At 49.1% G+C, this 5,608-nt stretch overlaps 1 pseudogene; it reads right to left on the bottom strand.

Annotated features, from left to right (window-relative positions):
* Positions 1-2,238: 2,238 nt before the first annotated feature.
* Positions 2,239-3,151, bottom strand: LOC125530455 (annotated as a pseudogene).
* Positions 3,152-5,608: the final 2,457 nt, after the last annotated feature.

Genomic DNA, 5,608 nt, shown 5'->3' with positions numbered 1-5,608 from the left:
ACCGGAGTGTGAGCAACCGATCTTAATTAACGGCAAAATGGCCAACCCGCCATTCCTTGAGAGAGACGAGGAGCGAGAACACACAGACGGGCTCGCACGGAGGCCAAGATATATTCGAGCATGGTTGATCGATATCATCATTACATGTTGGGCTGTCGTTTTCCGCCCTTCTTCGGAATAAATGTGTACTTTATCAGAGATTAAAAAAATAAGAGTACAGAGGCTCCACCATGCGGTTCTAGTAGTATTACTACTCGTACTACTAAACCTTGCGCTTGGCTCTTCGCCTCTTCGTGAAGTCGAACAATGATGGTACTCCGCATGTTCGGTACTACAGTGTATGCCTCTGGCAATCTGACACCGAATGAACTGATGCATGTCCACTGCCTGGGCGAGGGTACGTTGCATTTAGTCAAAAGGCGTAAGCGAGCTTCACCTTGTCCTGCGAGCTTCTCCTCGTTCTGCGAGTTGACGGGACACACCAACAAGTAGTGCTAGTCCATACTCCCTCCTTTCCGGTTAATATGGCTTAATCTTTTTTGCGGGTAATTGAGAGAGCTTCATTCATATATAAGCATTCTTAGGCAGATCAGCCAAGACATTGGTCACTAGGAAGTGAGGTACCCCGCAAAAAAGAAGTAGGAAGTGAGGTGTTTCATCAAGCCAGCTCTCGGCCACATTCAAAGTGTAGCAAGCACGGTTCGCACAAAGATGCGCCGCAAGGTTTGCTGACCTATTTACATGCTGAATAACAAAAAAATAGGAAATATTACCGAGCGCTCCTATTTGTCACAGGATATGAGCCAGAATTAAGCGAGAATTATGGTGCGTGTTCCATGCAATCAACTTCCATTATCACATGCGAGAACCCTCGAAGAGAACCAAATGTGTTGAAGATTGCTTTATCAAATTTTAAAAATATAATAAGAGTGCAGACACTCCTCCATCTGGTTCCTAGTACTAGTATAGTAGTACATACCTCTATAGACTATAGTAGTAGTACTAGTACTAGTAAACTTTGCGCTTGGCTGTTCGCCTCTTCGGGAAGTGCAACAATAATAGTACTACTAGTATAATGTATGCTTCTGGCAATCTAACACTGAATTAACTATTGCACGTCAACAGCCTGAGCGAAGGACAGCTTGCATTAGTCAAAAGTTTCTCCTTGTCCTGCGAGCCACCGTGCGCAAGCTTATCCCGTCCTGCAAGCTTCTCCTCGTTCGGCAAGTTGACGAGACAGAGCAAAGTAATGCTAGTCCATACTGCCTCCTCTCTGGTTAATATGGCTTAATTTCAAACGAGATAAATACACTATCTGTCATTGTATATTTGTAAAAATACGGTCAGTGGACTTCATAATACGCTCATTGCGCTCAATATATACATTTTCTGGTGTTTATACGGTCACTAGCTCACCCTGGCTGAGTATGTGTGTGCATGCACGTGTAGGTTGAGCACTTGAGCGTGACCATGTGTGTTCCTCGTGTGCTCGGACATGCATGCATTAGGGCATCGCGCACGTTTTTGCATCCATGTGTATGTGTGACTATTGCATACACGTAGGGGGAGTACGTGTAGGGGCCACTAAAGGAGCAGTCAAATCACACAGTAAGTTAGTCGGAAGAAGCAACCATCATTTCACTCTTCAATGACACGTGCGCAATATAAAATGGTTGATATGGAGAGAAAAAGAAAACCACTATGTACACTAGCAGGATCCTAAGCTACAAGCCTGCTTGCTTGGGTTGCTCTCTTCACAAGCATAGAATGACGGTGGCCACACCGCTGGTCACATATCCAGCCTGATCCCGCTGCTAGGGGAAGGGAACAATGTTCTGCGTAGACGCGGTCGACATTGGCGAGGGAGAAAATCCACAGTCGGTGCGTCCCAATCGGGGGTCACCGCGGTATTGGCCGATGTCGCGTCCCAACTGCCCTTCTAGCTATAGCCCGACGTCCGTTTCGAAAATATTAGTGCATGTCAACAAAAATTATACTAGTATCATTGTTCCGTTTCAAAAAAAAGCATATAAGCTGTTACTTCTTACCCAAAGGATCTTTATATCCAACAGACACAAAATATCCATTCGACTGTTCGAAATTACTTTCACTGTTGATCTGATGTCGAGGTAATTGCTGCATCGCCACCAAAACCCACCATCTCTTAAGCTAAAGTAGACCGAGCTAACCCCTGTATTATCATATTACTAAGATAAACAGAAGGCATTGTAGAATCATTTAGGACGTGAGCTTGTCAATCTGAATGTGGAGGGACACTAGCTTAGCCCCGGCCAATAGCTTGGGCGGAACTGTGAAGAAGGTCAGCTCCTGCACGGCGACATCACCGGGATCCCTGCTGCTTGTCACCTCCATTTCCACCTTGACGGCGTCGGTCCTGCCTTTGGGCTCCCTCGGCAGGCCGTTTGCCCACAGCTTGGCCACGTAGTGTGGCAGTGGGGACGCCCCCGCTCTGATGCAGACGACCGACACGGCAATAGGTGCGCCGATGTCGAGCACGCCGCCGACCAAGAAAAACGCGCGGCCGTCCTCCTCCGCGAATAGAAAGAGCCATGGCTCCGACAGTGGCACTTGCAGCTGGAGCAACTTGCCGTACTGGATCATGTGCATGGGCATGGGATGCGCGGTGCTGATGTGGTGGGAGAGCACCGGTGGTGGGACTTTGTAGCCACAGACGGGCACCGGGCATTTGTAGGGCGCGAGCGGACACACGCTCTGGTGATCGGCGAGCTTATGGTAAGTGGCGTAGAGCCCATAGCCTTCGTGCGGGCACTCCACCCTCACCGAGAAGAGGACGGCGTCCACCGCCGTGTTCCGCACGTCAAAGCCACCGCCGCGCTCGCACTTCTGGCACTGCCGCTGGTTCCCGGGGCGCTCGACGCGGCAGTCCACGCAAGCCAGGTGCCCTCCCTTGCACTGCACAAATCAATCGAACAACACATCAATCAAGAAACCTGCACCTTGCTCGATCGGCCGAACGGACGAGGTGTATTCGAACCTCATACACTGGAGGCTTCAAGGGGCGGAGGCACAAGGGGCAGTGGAGCAAGGTGAGGTCCATCGAGACCATAGAGAGCTCCATCGTCGGGTCCTATTCCGTCTGCATGATCTCGCCCTCCTCGTGCACAACCATCTCTCGCTTTATTAGGGCCGGGGCATTACAAAGCTTTACCGTCACATATTCATACTACTTCAAGGTGCATTAAATCAACACATGCAAGTATCAAAAGGAGAGTCACGGCATGCATGCATTGTAATTAATGCATCGGTAAACCCAAATTATTGAAATATATCGAGTGTAGTGCTTTGATGTGTTGCGTCAACTCGTACAAGACCAAGAAGTTTGATTACTACAACGCCCTCTCGCCTTAACCGCACTTGCCTTTGGGTGCATGACAGGTGGGCCACCAACCTGTTGGGCCCACCTGTCATGGATGCAAAGGCAGGAGCAGTAAGTCAATGAAGCTGCGTCCCTCCCTTGCCCATGAGTGTGGTGGCTAGCAGGACTAGGAGCAGCTTTCATTCGCTACACGCTCTCCCTCCCGTACGCGGTGGACATGCAGCGGTTCAATCGATGTTAGATGGCCAGAAGCATACTGTAGTACTCCTCCACTGCAGTAGTATTCCATCATTGGCCCTGTTTGAATCCACGGGTTAGAGTTAGTTTGGGTTAGTTTGGACTCAACTAACCCAAAAATATCCAAACAGGAGGGTTAATTTGGGTTAGATGCATCTAACTCATCCAAAAAATCTAACCCACCCAAGAGGTGCTTATTTGGGTTAGTTCTTCTCAGGACCACTAAAAAACACCTTTTTCTCTCGCTCTTCCCGAGGCATATCCCTCCTCACTTCCTCAAAGCTTCTTGTCCTCTCCCTCCCTCCCTCTCGCACCGCCCGTGAAGGAGCCTCGCCGTATCCATGCTCCATCTAACCCTGCTATCCAAACACCTTTTTGGTTATAGTTAGTTCAGGGTAAGTTCAGGGTTAGAATCTAACTCTAACCTCTAACTGAGTTAGAGTATCCAAACAAGGCCATTGCTCGACTTCCCGAAGAGGCGAATGCTATATTTTTTGATTAAAATAATCTTCTGGCCCTACCTGTCATCCTGGTGATTCTAGTTTGCACACTCATCTGGTCAAGATGGGAATATATATTTTAATTTGTGGTGGGGTAAATGTTAGAGGTTGCAGCAAATGGAGTATTGTACACTGCGGGTCTTTCAGCCAATTTTAGAGGCAACCATGTGGGGCCAGTGCTATGATGTGTCGCGTCAACTTGTACAACGAGGAGAAGCTTGATTTTACTACTACACGCCTTCTCCCTCGCCCATGCACGCGGTGGCTCGCAAACGAGGATAGACTTTTGCTTATAGTACTACAACAAGCTATCCCTCCTGCTTGCGGTGGACGGACATGTAGCAGTGGATTCGATACTGTAGAAGCAGTAGTAGTAACATCATTGTTCGTCTTCTCGAAGAGGCGAAGAGCCAAGTGCAACCCGAACGTGGCAGTTGCGAGCCTTGGAGCACGCATATAGCCAAGCTCTTGAATGAGACAAAATTGCTATATGAGCCCACTATTGTAGTACTTGCTAGTATAGCCCTGTAAACCAGAAAGGAGTATTTGCCTTTCTAGATATTTCAACAAGTGACTAGACTACACTGAGACGAAGTACATATGGAGGAAAATGAGTGAATCTACACCGTAAATAAATACATAGTTCTCTCGTTTTCCTCTCGAACTTGGTCGCGGTGCACAATATTGAGTATACTAGTACTATCATCTTAAAATTTACGAAGTCACCATAGGCACCTCGTCGTCAACGGGAACGTCTCCTAACACACGATAGACGCGAGCGGAAGTCGCCTCCATAGGTGCTTGAATGCCAAGGAGGGAGAGGGTAGCGGTTCCTGAGACGTTGAACGGTCAATGATGCATCCTCAAATTACTCTACATGCAGAGGGAATTAATTGGAGAAGCAGAATAGAGCCAGCACGATGTGAATGCAACAGAGTTTGGATTCTCATATAAAGGTGCCCCACCACTCCAATCCATCTACTCCTTAGTCTCCGAGCAACACTGCTCACTCCAATCCAAGACCAAGTGACTAGAAGCCAGAAGCACCTATGGAGGCGATGGTCGCGAGCGGCAGTCGGCTGTGCCAAATCATCCAAGGCGCCGGCCTGCGGCCCCGCACCGCGCAGCGTTTCCAGACGGTGCTGGCGACTGCCGACGTCATAGCCCTCACCGACGCCGGCTTCGCCTCTCGCATGGACGACATGATGGTCAAATCCATCCGCAAGTTCGCCTCCGTCAAGAAGCGTGTAGCGAAAGCTCCTTCTAGTCCTGCCAGCCACCATGCTCATGTGCGAGGGAGGGACACAGCTTCATTGACTTACTGCTCCTGCCTTTGCGTCTATGACAGGTGGGCCCAACAGGTGGTTGGCCCACCTATCATGTAGCCAAAGGCAGGTGCAGTTAAGGCACCGGAGCTCAGTCCGCGAGGGAGAGGGCATTGTAGTAATCAAACTTCTCGGTCTTGTATGAGTTGACGCGACACATCAAAGCACTGCACTCGATATAAGTCTTT

This window comes from Triticum urartu, chromosome 1 (assembly GCF_003073215.2).
Source record: "Triticum urartu cultivar G1812 chromosome 1, Tu2.1, whole genome shotgun sequence".
Classification (NCBI taxonomy): domain Eukaryota; kingdom Viridiplantae; phylum Streptophyta; class Magnoliopsida; order Poales; family Poaceae; genus Triticum; species Triticum urartu.
Note: the sequence above shows the minus strand (reverse complement) of the source record. Positions and strands in the feature narration are given on the sequence as shown.